The following is a 14,023-nucleotide window of genomic DNA, read 5'->3' on the forward strand; positions in this document are numbered from 1 at the left end:
GCAGGATGGAGCCCCCTCTCCCCACATCGGCACAGGCTCTCCCAGCACAGAGGCCGCCCCAGGCACTGTCACCGTCTGCAGGAAGTCTTTGCAGCCTCTGGGGCACCATTTTGTCACCCCTGGGACCACTGCCATGCTCCAAGTCCACTCAAGGCATCTGCTTTGAGTTGTTTTTTTCCCCACAAACAGTGAAGGATTTGTGTTGATTCTTCCCCAGAAGGTCACTGGTGACCAGTGACCCTCGGGGTGTCCACAGGGGGACCATGGACAAGTGAGTCAGCCCTCCTGGGGACTGAACTCATGACCTCATTAGCACAGGGCTGTCATCAACAGACCCACACAGCACGTACCTCATTGAAGGCACTGAGGCAGTATTTTGCTAAATGTTAATTCTTAGATTAACTACAGATGAGTAGAGTTCCTAGAAGGGAAAAAGAAATGAGAGAGATGTGTGCATTCTTTAAAGGAAATGTGGATCATCAGTAGATGGTCCCTTTGGTTCATTTTATGATTGAATTTCAGCATCGGAAGGTGACACTCATTGGGATCCATGGTGCCATATTTTGTGGGTTTTTTTTTTTTTTTTTTTTCATCAATATCCTGGCCAGAAGACTGTCAGGGAAAAAAAGCAAATGGTGTCACTTCCCCCTTTGGCCAAACTGCATAAGGATTCTGTAGTGATTCCTCCAAAGTTCAAGCTTCAAACACAGGCAGCATGAGGGAAAGGGTTCTCCCATCTGAGGGAGAGGTGGTCCTTCCCATACACGAAAGGCTGGGCCCTCCTGTCTCCCCACCCCACACACCCCAGAACCCTAATTCCTGTGGCCAGAAGCCCCTCCTGCAGTCCTGTGTCAGTCACTCTGCAGCTCAGTCAGCCCCCCTCCCACCCCCCTCACCTCCGTTTACCTTATCCCCAGCTGGTCCCTGAGGGACCAGTTTTACAAATAGCAACTATGGTTTGGAGCTGAGTTTCGACACCAGCTCTGTATCCTGTGTCAGATTACATCTCTATGAATATTCCACCGACTGCACAGCTCTGAAGAGAAGTTTCCGCTTTCAGGCCATTTCAACTTCAGTCGCTCCCACCCCTGACAGCGATCTTTGAAACTGATAGGGCCCTGATAGAAGCCAGAAGAAATTTTTAAAAAATATTAATAATCATGGGCGAGGTTCCCAGTCTTTGTAATCTTGTGGAAGAGCTCCCTGGAGGAAAGCACACTTGAACTGAACACATGCCCACGCGAGCTCGTCCATGGAAAAGGCTACTCGGAAATGCATAGATGTTTTGCAGAGAATTTCTATGATGGGGGAGAAGAGGATAAGTCAGTCGTCTGCACTTACCACATTTTCCCTGAGGAACTTGAAAGACCATCTTTAAACACTCAGGTCTGTTCCCACTGCAAAAGAAGCCCCACAGCACCCAGGCATTCAGTGGAGAAGACTAACCTCTTAGGAGCAGCGCAGCTCTGCCATGCACCACCTCCAGCATGTGCCAGCTCATTGGGGTGGGGGTGAGGGGGCAGGGAAAATTAGTATCTGCTTCGAGCTGGTCATTTCCTCACCTGTAAAATGATGATAGTCACAGTTACTGCAAAATAGTCACTGTCTCCACATGGAATAAAGGACATCAAATTCTTTACTGGATTCCCTGGAACACAGTACCTCCTTGCTGAAACTTAACTATTTCTAACTTACTTCACCCTGTATGACAGACTCAAGGTCCATGAGAAAAGCAAATATCATATGTTAACGCATATTCATGGGATCTAGAAAAATGGTACAGATGAACCTATTCACAGGGCAGGAATAGAGATGCAGATGCAGAGAATGGACATGCAGACATGAGGCGAAGGGGAGGGTGGGATGAAATGGAAGATTAGGATTGACGTATATACACTGTCACGTGTAAAAGAGATAGCTAGTAGGAAGCTGCTATGTAGCACAGGGAGTTCAGTCTGGTGGTCTGTGATGACCTAGAGGGGTGGGATTGGGGGTGGGAGGGAAAGGTTCAAGAGGGAGGGGATAGATATATATACACGATTCACTTTGTTGTATAGCAGACACTAACACAACTTTGAAAGCAATTACAATTAGAAATAATAATTATAAAACTTTAAATTTTAAAAATTAATAACTAATTTTTAAATTGTTTAAAGAAACTTAACTATTGTAGCTGCTATGTGCTTCCTGACCACCTCGGGACCTATAGATGCATCCCAGATACCCTTCCCTTTGTAAATCTAAAATAAGAATTAAGTTGTATATAGCAGTACATCCATGAAGAAGATACTGGTGATTAGACTGACCGTAGCCACTTGCAACAAGTATGCTCTGATTCCAACAGCTAAGAGGCAGCAGCCTGCAATGAAAACAGTTAGCCCTGATTTTTAAACAATGCCTTTAAAAATGTTTCCTTCTGAAATACATTATAAATGGCATCAGGAATTTTCCAAACTGCCATGATCAAAATACACGATCTTAAAATCATAATTCTCTACAACATACCAAAATCGTAGTCAGCCTAAAGATTCTCAGAAATTTTGAATTCTGAATGCCTTAAAAAAAATTCAATTCAAATAAAATCAGACTAAGTACTTTGTTATGAAAATACAATCTGAGATTCTGTATTTGAGGAACACTCTTACAAGCATTTAGTAAGTTATAATTTAAAACTTCTACTCAAGTTCAAGTTGACAGTTAGGGACTAAATAAATAGAAACTAAATTGATGAATAGTATCTTTCTTACAGCTGTGGGCTCCATTTGCTACTCTAATCTCCAGCAGGGAATATTAGCTCAATAAAACAAATATTTTTAATTTCTTCTATGCATTTCCTCAAACCATGCCAATGCACTTATCTATGGCTCACTTATCTATGGCTCACTTAAAAAATTTGTTAAGTACCCCCCTTCACTTACTTAAAAGAGGATGTTTGATGTCCTAACAACAATGGAGTAATGGGCATGAGGGCATATTGTTTTCAGGCGCTGAGCCCTTAATCACTTCCAGTTCTGATTCATCAGAAAAATAGTGCTCTTGAGGGATTTTTTTTTTTGGTCACAAAATATTGTCTTTAATTTTGAGATACTTACTTCTTGCCAGAAAATGATACTGTATTTTTGTCCTAATGATGAAGGATGAAAGATGGGGAGAATTCCATTTGGTGATTATTGGACCACAAAGAAGTAAACTGATTCAGAAAACAAATCCCCAGAAGAAAAATAAAACATATAATGTGAGGTGGGAGCATGGAATTCTTGGCATCTATTCAATTGGGGCCAGGATTGGTAATTTAATAACATCCTTGTTTTGTTAATATTTGGGGGTGGGGTAAAGCTCTAGGGCTTTAGCTTTGGGCCAGATTCCTTCTACTCCCCACCATTACCTCAACCAGCAACAGTGTTTAAAGACATAAATCCCAGGGGCCTCACAAAGGATTGTTAAATCACAGGCTGCGGGCAGGGGTTCAAGATGCCATCCTTCCCACGTAAGCCAAAGCGAGGAGGGAACCCTGATCTCCTCAGTTCAGTGGGCAATGGGAACGCGTCCAAAGAAAGCCCACTCTGACCACTGTCCCCAGAGGCCCTGAGCATCACACCCGAATCAGAGCAGATGGGTGATCTCATGAAGAGAAACCTGCCAATTGCCACAATTCTGCCAAAACATTCTGATTCATGGGGTAATTGTGCCACTTTCCTTCAGACTGATCCTTCTAGCTTCCCCTGCTGGTTACTGGGCAGAGTTTGGAAGGGAAAAAAAAAAAAAAACAGCTTCGACTTTGGAAATCCTGGCCACACCTGTGCACTCCAAAAAAAACATACCTGAGTGATGCGTGTGGTAAAGGAATTCAAGTTGGTGCTTCAGTAAATTCTGCCTTTTCCTGGGACCTGGAGGTCATGGAGTGTGTCATTTTTTTTTAGCTCTGGTTCTCTTTCAAGTTTAAATGAGGGGATAAAATAGCACAGGAAAAAAATGAAAATAAAAAACAAAAACATTCAAATTGAAGAGGGTGACAGGTTTAATCCAAACTCAGTCCCAAACACAGTTCTGAGTTGTCACTTTCTTCCATGACCTTTTAATTCCTAGATTTATGTAATGTGTAGGAATAAAACAAATATAATTATTAAAAGTCTTACCAATGTTATGATCTCCATGATGGTATAAGAGAAACATTAAACAGGTAACACAAGTGTGATAGACAGTGCTACTAGTGATGGTGGCAATGGTGACTGTGATGACGGAGGTGGAGGGGTGATGATGGTGGTGATGATGGAGGTGGAGGGGTGATGGTGGTGGTGGTGTTGGAGGTGGAGGGGTGATGATGGTGATGGTGGTGATGGAGGTGGAGGGGTGATGATGGTGGTGATGATGGAGGTGGAGGGGTGATGATGGTGGTGGTGATGGAGGTGGAGGGGTGATGATGGTGGTGGTGGTGATGGAGGTGGTGGAGGGGTGATGATGGTGGTGGTGATGGAGGTGGTGGAGGGGTGATGATGGTGGTGGTGATGGAGGTGGAGGGGTGATGATGGTGGTGGTGGTGATGGAGGTGGAGGGGTGATGATGGTGGTGGTGGTGATGGAGGTGGAGGGGTGATGATGGTGGTGGTGATGGAGGTGGAGGGGTGATGATGGTGGTGGTGATGGAGGTGGAGGGGTGATGGTGGTGGTGGTGGTGATGGAGGTGGTGGAGGGGTGATGATGGTGGTGGTGATGGAGGTGGAGGGGCGATGATGGTGGTGGTGGTGATGGAGGTGGAGGGGTGATGATGGTGGTGGTGATGGAGGTGGAGGGGTGATGATGGTGGTGGTGGTGATGGAGGTGGTGGAGGGGTGATGATGGTGGTGGTGATGGAGGTGGAGGGGTGATGATGGTGGTGGTGATGGAGGTGGAGGGGTGATGATGGTGGTGGTGATGGAGGTGGAGGGGTGATGATGGTGGTAGTGGTGGTGATGGAGGTGGAGGGGCGATGATGGTGATGGTGATGGAGGTGGAGGGGTGATGATGGTGGTGGTGATGGAGGTGGAGGGGCGATGATGGTGGTGGTGATGGAGGTGGAGGGGTGATGATGGTGGTGGTGATGGAGGTGGAGGGGCGATGATGGTGGTGGTGATGGAGGTGGAGGGGTGATGATGGTGGTGGTGGTGGTGATGGAGGTGGAGGGGCGATGATGGTGGTGGTGATGGAGGTGAAGGGGTGATGATGGTGGTGGTGGTGGTGATGGAGGTGGAGGGGCGATGATGGTGGTGGTGATGGAGGTGGAGGGGTGATGATGGTGGTGGTGATGGAGGTGGAGGGGCGATGATGGTGGTGGTGATGGAGGTGGAGGGGTGATGATGGTGGTGGTGGTGATGGAGGTGGTGGAGGGGTGATGATGGTGGTGGTGATGGAGGTGGAGGGGCGATGATGGTGGTGGTGGTGGTGATGGAGGTGGAGGGGTGATGATGGTGGTAGTGGTGGTGATGGAGGTGGAGGGGTGATGATGGTGGTGGTGATGGAGGTGGAGGGGCGATGATGGTGGTGGTGATGGAGGTGGAGGAGTGATGATGGTGGTGGTGGTGGTGATGGAGGTGGAGGGGCGATGATGGTGGTGGTGATGGAGGTGGAGGAGTGATGATGGTGGTGGTGGTGATGGAGGTGGAGGGGCGATGATGGTGGTGGTGATGGAGGTGAAGGGGTGATGATGGTGGTGGTGGTGGTGATGGAGGTGGAGGGGCGATGATGGTGGTGGTGATGGAGGTGGAGGAGTGATGATGGTGGTGGTGGTGATGGAGGTGGAGGGGCGATGATGGTGGTGGTGATGGAGGTGGAGGGGTGATGATGGTGGTGGTGGTGGTGATGGAGGTGGAGGGGCGATGATGGTGGTGGTGATGGAGGTGGAGGAGTGATGATGGTGGTGGTGGTGATGGAGGTGGAGGGGCGATGATGGTGGTGGTGATGGAGGTGAAGGGGTGATGATGGTGGTGGTGGTGGTGATGGAGGTGGAGGGGCGATGATGGTGGTGGTGATGGAGGTGGAGGGGCGATGATGGTGGTGGTGATGGAGGTGGAGGGGCGATGATGGTGGTGATGATGGAGGTGGAGGGGTGATGATGGTGGTGGTGGTGATGGAGGTGGTGGAGGGGTGATGATGGTGGTGGTGATGGAGGTGGAGGGGCGATGATGGTGGTGGTGATGGAGGTGGAGGGGCGATGATGGTGGTGGTGATGGAGGTGAAGGGGTGATGATGGTGGTGGTGGTGGTGATGGAGGTGGAGGGGTGATGATGGTGGTGGTGATGGAGGTGGAGGGGCGATGATGGTGGTGGTGATGGAGGTGAAGGGGTGATGATGGTGGTGGTGGTGGTGATGGAGGTGGAGGGGTGATGATGGTGGTGGTGATGGAGGTGGAGGGGTGATGATGGTGGTGGTGGTGATGGAGGTGGTGGAGGGGTGATGATGGTGGTGGTGATGGAGGTGGAGGGGCGATGATGGTGGTGGCAGTGATGGAGGTGGTGGAGGGGCGATGATGATGGTGGTGGTGATGGAGGTGGAGGGGTGATGATGGTGGTGGTGGTGGTGATGGAGGTGGTGGTGAGGGTGATGATGATGGTGGTGGTGAAGACAGTGTTGGTGATTAGTCATTTCCCAAAATAGTCAATTAAACACTTCAACTCACATATTAGAGGCTTGAAAGGTCTCTACCGATCTTCTCTGAGTCTTAGCTTCCTTTTGGGGGTCAATATTTGGTTAATCTGATCACAAAGATGTTCTTCGATTAAAACTTGAAAAGCACTTTCAAGAGAAAGAACAGAAGTGAAGTTGAAGCAACTGTTTAAGATTGGTGTTTCTCTCCGCCAATGAGTTTTTATTCTTCATTATTATTTTCATTCTAATCATGGTCACTGAAACCATTTCAGAGTATTATAGGCATCCAAGGAGGCCAAACAGCCAGTTCCTGGAGCCTCTCGTGAAGATATGAGACACTTTTTTAGTGAGGTTCATAAACGTCTTGTTGCTGTTTTTCAGTCACTTAGTCATGTCAGACTCTTGGCAACCATGGGCTGCCAGCACGCCAGGCTTCCCTGTCCTTCACTATCTCCCAGAGTTTGTTCAAACTCAGCGTCCATTGAGTCAGTGATGCCATCCAACTATCTCATCCTCTGTCACTCCTTTCTCCTCCTGCCCTCAATCTTTCCGAGCATCAGGATCTTTTCCAATGAGTCGGCTCTTTGCATCAGGTGACCAAAATATTGTAGTTTCAGTTCAACACCAGTCCTTCCAATGAATATTTAGGGTTGAAAATGTCTAGGACAGAGAAGTGTGCCCTGTAAGGGCCTATTACCATAAATAGAGAGAAATCCTTGTCCTGTATGGTTTTGTGTAACTGAGGATGAGATCCTCATAGGCAGTTTATTTGCATTTCTCTTCCCCCACCTTCTGGGCTCAGCATAGGATTGAATGGACCAGACCACTGTGTAGTCAGGTGTGATCACGTGACTTTTTGACCAACGAGATGTGAGGGGTGACAGGTGTCACTTCAGGACAGAAGCTATAGAAGTCAGGGCAAGCTTCCCCAGGTCCCATTACCTCCTGCTGCGGTGAGTGTGGGACCACGTACAGCAAAGACCCCGCCATCCAGCATCCATAAATGTCTACAATTGAAGGACACCCTTGCAACCGACGATGGACAAGAAATGGGATCAAGGAGCAAAATTGTTATTGTAAGTCACTGAGATTTTGATGGTTATTTTCTATTTTCATAGCATAACCTTCTCTACCAGAACAGATACAACTGGCAAAGAGCCAAAACAAGAGAGTTGAAAGTCAGTGGTGGTCACATGGGAAAGAAAGAATCTACATCTTTCTGAGAATGAACCAAATCCTCAAAAAGACTCTGTGATCGAATTGCTAACTCTGAGACATTTAATCGTTCCCTAGCGAAGGTCTCTTTGAGACAAAAAGCGCTCAGGAAAAAGGTTTGACATGACCTGCAAGCAATTGGAAGTCACCATAACCCACTCGGATGGCGAGGTAATGTGGCGTCTCTTTGGCTGAGTTTTATTTCCAACAATACAGCACCTTCTCACCACTGTCCAGCAGACAGATTCCTTCTCATCTCATCTGCAGAATTGTTCATTTAAAGACGGCACTGCTCAAGATATAAGCCTCCTTTAAGGAACTCTACTTTTAAGAAAACCAAGTCTCACAAAATTAGTACATTTCCACATTCAAAGTGAGGTGGCAAATGTGAAAAGCCATCTGTGCCCACCCTCCCCTCCACCCTTCAGACTTCCCCACCACCCAGAGCTTCAGCTCTGCATGAAAAATCTAACACATGCAAAGCATAGAGGCTCTTTGAAAATTTGGCCCAGTGTGTGTCTTCTATGTGAGTCGCCGTCTCACAGAGCCTTGCCAATAACAGCAAAGAGGAAAGAAAAGGAAAGGTTTTCTTTTCTCTGAACTTGGGATTGAAACATAAAACTCCTCTCTTCTAACGGGCTGAATGGCTCCAATTTTCTACACTCGGGAGGACCTCTTCGTCCCCATTGCCTTCATAATATCCACATGGCTTTTCAGTGGGCATTTCTTTCCTCCCAAGTGAATTGCATGGCAGCAGTGGTCCCAAGTGGGTCACTGTCGAGGGGCCCAGAGTCCTCAGCAGCCCCCAGGATCATTGTAAAGATGAAGCAAGATGGACGATCTGAATACTCTGAAACACTCTAGAAGCACTACATTTACGGCATTATTTCTCCCATCTCATCTCCCGGGTCTGCTGTGTCTGACATAAGCTCTAAGTTTTCTGCAGTCTCTAAGAGCAGAGGGAACTCACATTCACTGGAAACATCCCAGTGCACAGCTCACGCAAAAACTCTAAGAGTTGGGTGTTAGAATCTCTAAGAACGCAGAGAGGTGCAGAGAATCCAGTGTTTCCCCAGGGTGAAACCAGCAGTGGCAAGGGGAGAACCCCAATCAGAACCTGCCTTTCTCTCCCTTGATTCAATGCTTAGACAGAGCAACATTCCACCTGGGGGTCCTCCTGGGACGAGCCAAGTCTGTTTCAAAAGGATGGGTATGGATGTGCCATCTATTTAGCTGACAGGAGACTGTCTTAAACTGCCCCTGTGAAGTGGGCTCATCAGAACTCTCCACCTAGAGTCCCTTGGATGGACCCAAAGCCCACCAGACAAAGAACCCAAGAAGGCAAGTGAGGAAGAATAGACAGGGTCTGTGCCTGTGAGAAGAGGACAGGATTGAGCAACTTCATAAAAGAAAAAATGAGGGGGCAAGTCCGAAAGAAAATCATATGGAAATTAGTTGCCTGTCAACATAGACAGGTTTGAAATGTCCGATAGCTTGGGAGAACTGTAGTGGAAGAAGACAACAGACCATGTCCATAAAAGCAGAGTGAACAGGAAGAGATAAGGATGCAGGGATAAAGGGTAGTCAAGGATTTTGAGAGGGAACCTTGGTGGTGGGGCAGGAAAGAAATACAGCAATATCACTGGGAAAGAAAGGAACCTTGGAGCAAAGCAAAGAATAGCAACTGTGGGCATGAGAGGTTTGATTTTAAGTATTAAAGGAAAGTGAAAGCAAAATGAAAGTGTTAGTCGCTCAGTCGTGTCCAGCTCTTTATCACGCTATGGACTGTAACCCACCAGGCTCCTCTATCCATGGGATTTTCCAGGCAAGAGTACTGGAGTGTACAGTCGTTCCCTTCTCCAGGGGATCTTCGCAACCCAGGGATCAAACCCAGGTCTCTTGCATTGGCAGGGGGATTCTTTACCATTTGAGCCATCAGGGAAGCCCAGGAAATATTAAAAAGGGGTAAGGACCAAAGGGAAGAAAATCCACAGCAAAAGGGAAGGGGGAAAAGAAAAGTAAAACCGAGAGGTTGAAATGGCCAAAATTATTTCTGCAAAAAAAGTATATACACACTGTCTCCTTAGAAAACGAGTTGGAAAGGCAGCCAAGGCACCAGAAACACCAGCAGAGGCCAATTCATCTGACTCAGGTTAAGAAAACTGATAAAAACCATGAGCTACCTTAAACAGCATAACTGAAAGAAGAGAGAGGGAAGCCTTCTAATATTCAAAACATATGCAGCTTTCTAAACAATATCTTGGTTGCAAACTTCCAGGTTTCTAGCTAAGCCTTTTTCTCCAGTTACTTTCCTACTTTATGTACCCCAAGATGTACACATTCATCTCAAATAATTGACCAAAAAAAACACAAAATGTTTGCAAGCTCTATCTTCACTTCTTTGCAAATGGCATCACAAGAAATTCCTCACTTGGAAAAACACGTCCAGACTCCTTTAGAGCATTCTTTGATTTTGATCTCCTTGAACCATCCAATTTATTTTTTTAATTTAACTCTACTTAATTTGTTTACTGAGTTAACTGGTTCACCAACTTAACTGGAATTTATAGATGAATTATCACTCATTTTTGTCTAAACAGGCCAGCTGTTTAAGAATATAGACACATAATGTACTTTTCTCAATAGTAATTAATTTGCATTGCTCCCTCACAGCAGATCATTGGCAAAATGGTTTTTCTTAAATTCTGGATCTACAAGAGGAACCGTCAGTATGGCACAGCAAATACCCATAAAATCCCAAAGTTGAAGGAGTAATTTTATAAGGCAGGCCACTTGACTGACATAATTTAGTAGCCCATGTCTTTTCCTATGGAGACTCATACTTTTAAAAAGCACATTTCCTTATCTCTTTTAATCATTTTTCTCATCAGAAAATAAAAAACCTTCTAGTTGATAATATGAGGAAAAATGGAAATTTGAGACCTTGTAGAGTATTCTTAAAATGACTAGCCAATAAAGGAAATGTTTCTATATTTAAAATGATAATGCTTTCCATCTCAGAAGGTAAATATATAGTTTAGGAAACTGTCCCATCCATTTTTGTAAAGTCATGGTCCTGATTTCTAAATCACACCTGGAGAAGAATCGTAGAGATTTCCAGTCTCAGGGCTTTCACTGGAGAGCAGAGAGGGAGCTGAACAGCTGATTTTTCTCTCCATCCCGAAGCCTGTTTCACATTTACTCAGCAAAACTGCTCTGGAATTCACATAAATAAATAAATAAATACAGAAGTTCAAGAGACAGAAGAAAACATTCACCAGGCACAGACCCCAGACTAGAGATCAAGCAGGGAGTCTCAATTCTCACCTGTGCAAACGCATAACTTCTCCTAGGTGGAATTCTATCCCCGGTTCTGAATCGTGCTATCGAGCCCCCAAATTACCATGATGGACAAATGAGGTTTCCAAATCAGAATAAGGTATGTACATAAGTATGGAGGAACCACCCAAGCCTTAGGGAAAGGACTTAGGAAAGTCTGGATAAGGTGACTGGCAGGAATGGCAGAGATCTTTTTTCATTTGTTTATTCTCCATTACCTTCCATTTCCTGGGATGTCTTATGATCTCCTGCAGAGGGCAACTAGGAAGTCCCTGTGGAGGTAACGACACTTTCAACCTGTAAGGGTATTTCTTCTAAGGAGCTCTGAACATAATTTATTTCAGTTCTTCTTGGAAGTCAAATAGCATTAAGGCCTATGAATAAACAGATACATTGTTGATGGAAGGGGTGATAGTTTACGCCTAAACCACCCACGGCATGACCTTCAATTTTATTTTGGTTGCTTTATCCATATACACAGAGAGTTTCCCCTGAAAACATTCCGAGGTAGAAAGCTCAAATGTCATTTAAAGCCCAGAGTGGCTGTTCTTGCCAGGGGATGAGTAGCAGGGTGGGGAAGGAGAATCAGAGGCAACCAGACAGGGAGCTTCAGGGTGCAAAACTGGGTCACTCAGATTGCCTCTAATGTAGACGAATGCCACTGAGTGCTGGCCGTCTTTTACTCCACTTTCTTCCAAAGATGAGAGCATGGCATCATTACCCAAATTGGCTCAGACCTTCCCTTCCCTGGGGTTGCCTGAAACACAGACTGAACCAGAGTTTCTTTCCATCAAGGTGAACAATGGGAGAGGCAGGTTCATAACTCAATAGCTTCAGGAAACATTCAGTGCAGGACGTAGTTTATCCTTGGACAAGGCTTTGGAACATTATAGTTATGGTCTTTTAGAAAAAAAAAATACATTTTTGTTTCTTTCCTCATCGAAATTTGGTCTGTGATATTTCAATACTTAATCATGTCTCTTTTTTTTTATCATTTCAGTTGGCCATGAAAAGTTCTGTCAGCTGTTAGAAAGGTGAATTAATAATAAATAAATCCCTATGTTCTCAGATTTCCTAGTGTCATCAGGACACGTCATGATGTATATGATTTGTCAGAATTGGTATGAAGTTTGTGACCACAGACATCTCCATAGAGGACCCTCCCCCAGAAAAATTGTCTCCGTGGGGGCTTGAACTCAGAAAAAGTTATCACCTCTGTTGTACTGAATGAGTTTCTAATAAACCTGCAATATAGCAAAGTATGTGGGGAATGAAAGAAAGGGAGAGTGGGTGCCAGCCTCTGAGATTGGAATCTGGCTTGTGACATGTGCATAGAGTTAGTGCACCCTGGCATGGTCCATCTCAAGGGTTCATTAATAAATAGATCTGAGAGAATCTGCCCAGTAAACACCTCTCAAATTAAGAATTTTTGCACAATAGATCATGTCAGCTTCAGAGGTTGGGTCTCTATGACACCACCATAACTAACTATAAAGTGAAAATTTTAGAAAGCCTTGCGGATGTCAAAGCTACATCATGTGAAATATATAGAAATCGAGAGTTACTGTATTTCCTGAGGCCAGTAGTGCCCATTACCACAATATTCTACTTAGAAAAGGTCCGTCTCGCCTGGCTGACCACGTCACTGCAGCCTGGCGGGGTGCTCCTCTCCCAGGGTAACCGCTGGACAGGCCCTAGCCACCTTGGCTTTCTTCATTTGCCCAACTCCAAGGAAGGAATTCTCTCTGACCTTGGGGTTGAAATATCAAGCCGAACCTCTTGGAATTTATCATTAGCCTGGCATCTGCGCTTAGCAATAGAGCCTCTGAATTCAAAACAGGACTGTTTCCTGGCTCAGAACTTCAGTTCCAAATTCCTTGGGCTCAAAAACTGATGGGAAAACAGATCTTCAGCATTCTTCTGATATAAAAATCATTCAAACTGACAACAGATAAGAAATTGACAAGGAGATGCGAAAGCCTTCATTTACATAGCTGTCTCTTTCTTCCTTCTACACAGTGAAGAACAGAGCATCCTTAACCTTGGTTTTCTCACTTCTCTCAGTTTAAAGCACAGCCCATAACATTAATTAAAGTGTGTGTGTGTGAGCTGGAGGGTAAAAGTTATATTTCATATGCTGTGCCACATGGTATTCTAGAACTGTACAATTTTTAGGTGTGCTTTTTTTTCCCCCCCCTCAACTTGCTATGTATGCAGCCCCGCTTGCTCTTCAGCCTAGCCTCATACAGAAACTCCACAAGAGCAACCTACAGATAGATGCAGTGGGTAGAACAGATGCTGAGGCATTGGTGGCTTAAGCATGGATAGATGGAGGTAAGTTTCTGGCTGGAGAATGCAGGTGCTGGGCGGGGCATCTGAGGTTACCTACTACAATCCTTTTGCTTCACAGATAAGTCCTGCAGAAGGTGGGTTCGATGACTAGTAAGGGGTAACCCCAAGTATTTCTGATGATTTCAAGTCTTTCCACCTCACCAGGACCATTAGCCTCTTTGAGATACAGACATAAGTTAGATCTCTTACTGGGGGGGGGGGGGGGGGGGGCGGGAAAGTCATCTACTTATCTACACTTCCTAATGTTTGCATATCAACTCAGGAGGGTCACAGAGCCCCTGGAGTTTACCTCTGGATGTTACTGGGCCCCTGGTTCCTGAGTTAAGAACTAACACACCCAAGGAAGCAAGTTTCGTAAGTAGAAAACACTACTTTCAAAACTTATCTCTTCTAGAACAGAAACTAGAGTTAATGATACAATCTATAAAATTCAGGGGGAAAGAAATTCCAATTGAATTAAGCCCTAATCAATATTTCCATACGTCTAGCGTGTGTTA

The 14,023-nt window shown here is 45.5% G+C and overlaps 1 long non-coding RNA gene across 1 annotated transcript in view; it reads right to left on the bottom strand.

Moving 5' to 3' along the window:
- LOC139185721 (uncharacterized) overlaps positions 1-13,707 on the bottom strand; it is a 33,162-nt gene extending 19,455 nt beyond the window's left edge. The window contains exons 1-4 of the long non-coding RNA XR_011569200.1: positions 11,393-13,707; positions 10,930-11,051; positions 6,652-6,767; positions 1,447-1,562 (exon numbers count right to left, since the gene is read on the bottom strand). This is a non-coding gene — a long non-coding RNA (uncharacterized lncRNA). The remainder of the gene's footprint in view (positions 1-1,446; positions 1,563-6,651; positions 6,768-10,929; positions 11,052-11,392) is intronic.
- Between the last annotated feature and the right edge of the window lie 316 nt (positions 13,708-14,023).

This window comes from Bos indicus, chromosome 11, assembly GCF_029378745.1.
Source record: "Bos indicus isolate NIAB-ARS_2022 breed Sahiwal x Tharparkar chromosome 11, NIAB-ARS_B.indTharparkar_mat_pri_1.0, whole genome shotgun sequence".
In the NCBI taxonomy this organism is placed as follows: Eukaryota; Metazoa; Chordata; class Mammalia; order Artiodactyla; family Bovidae; genus Bos; species Bos indicus.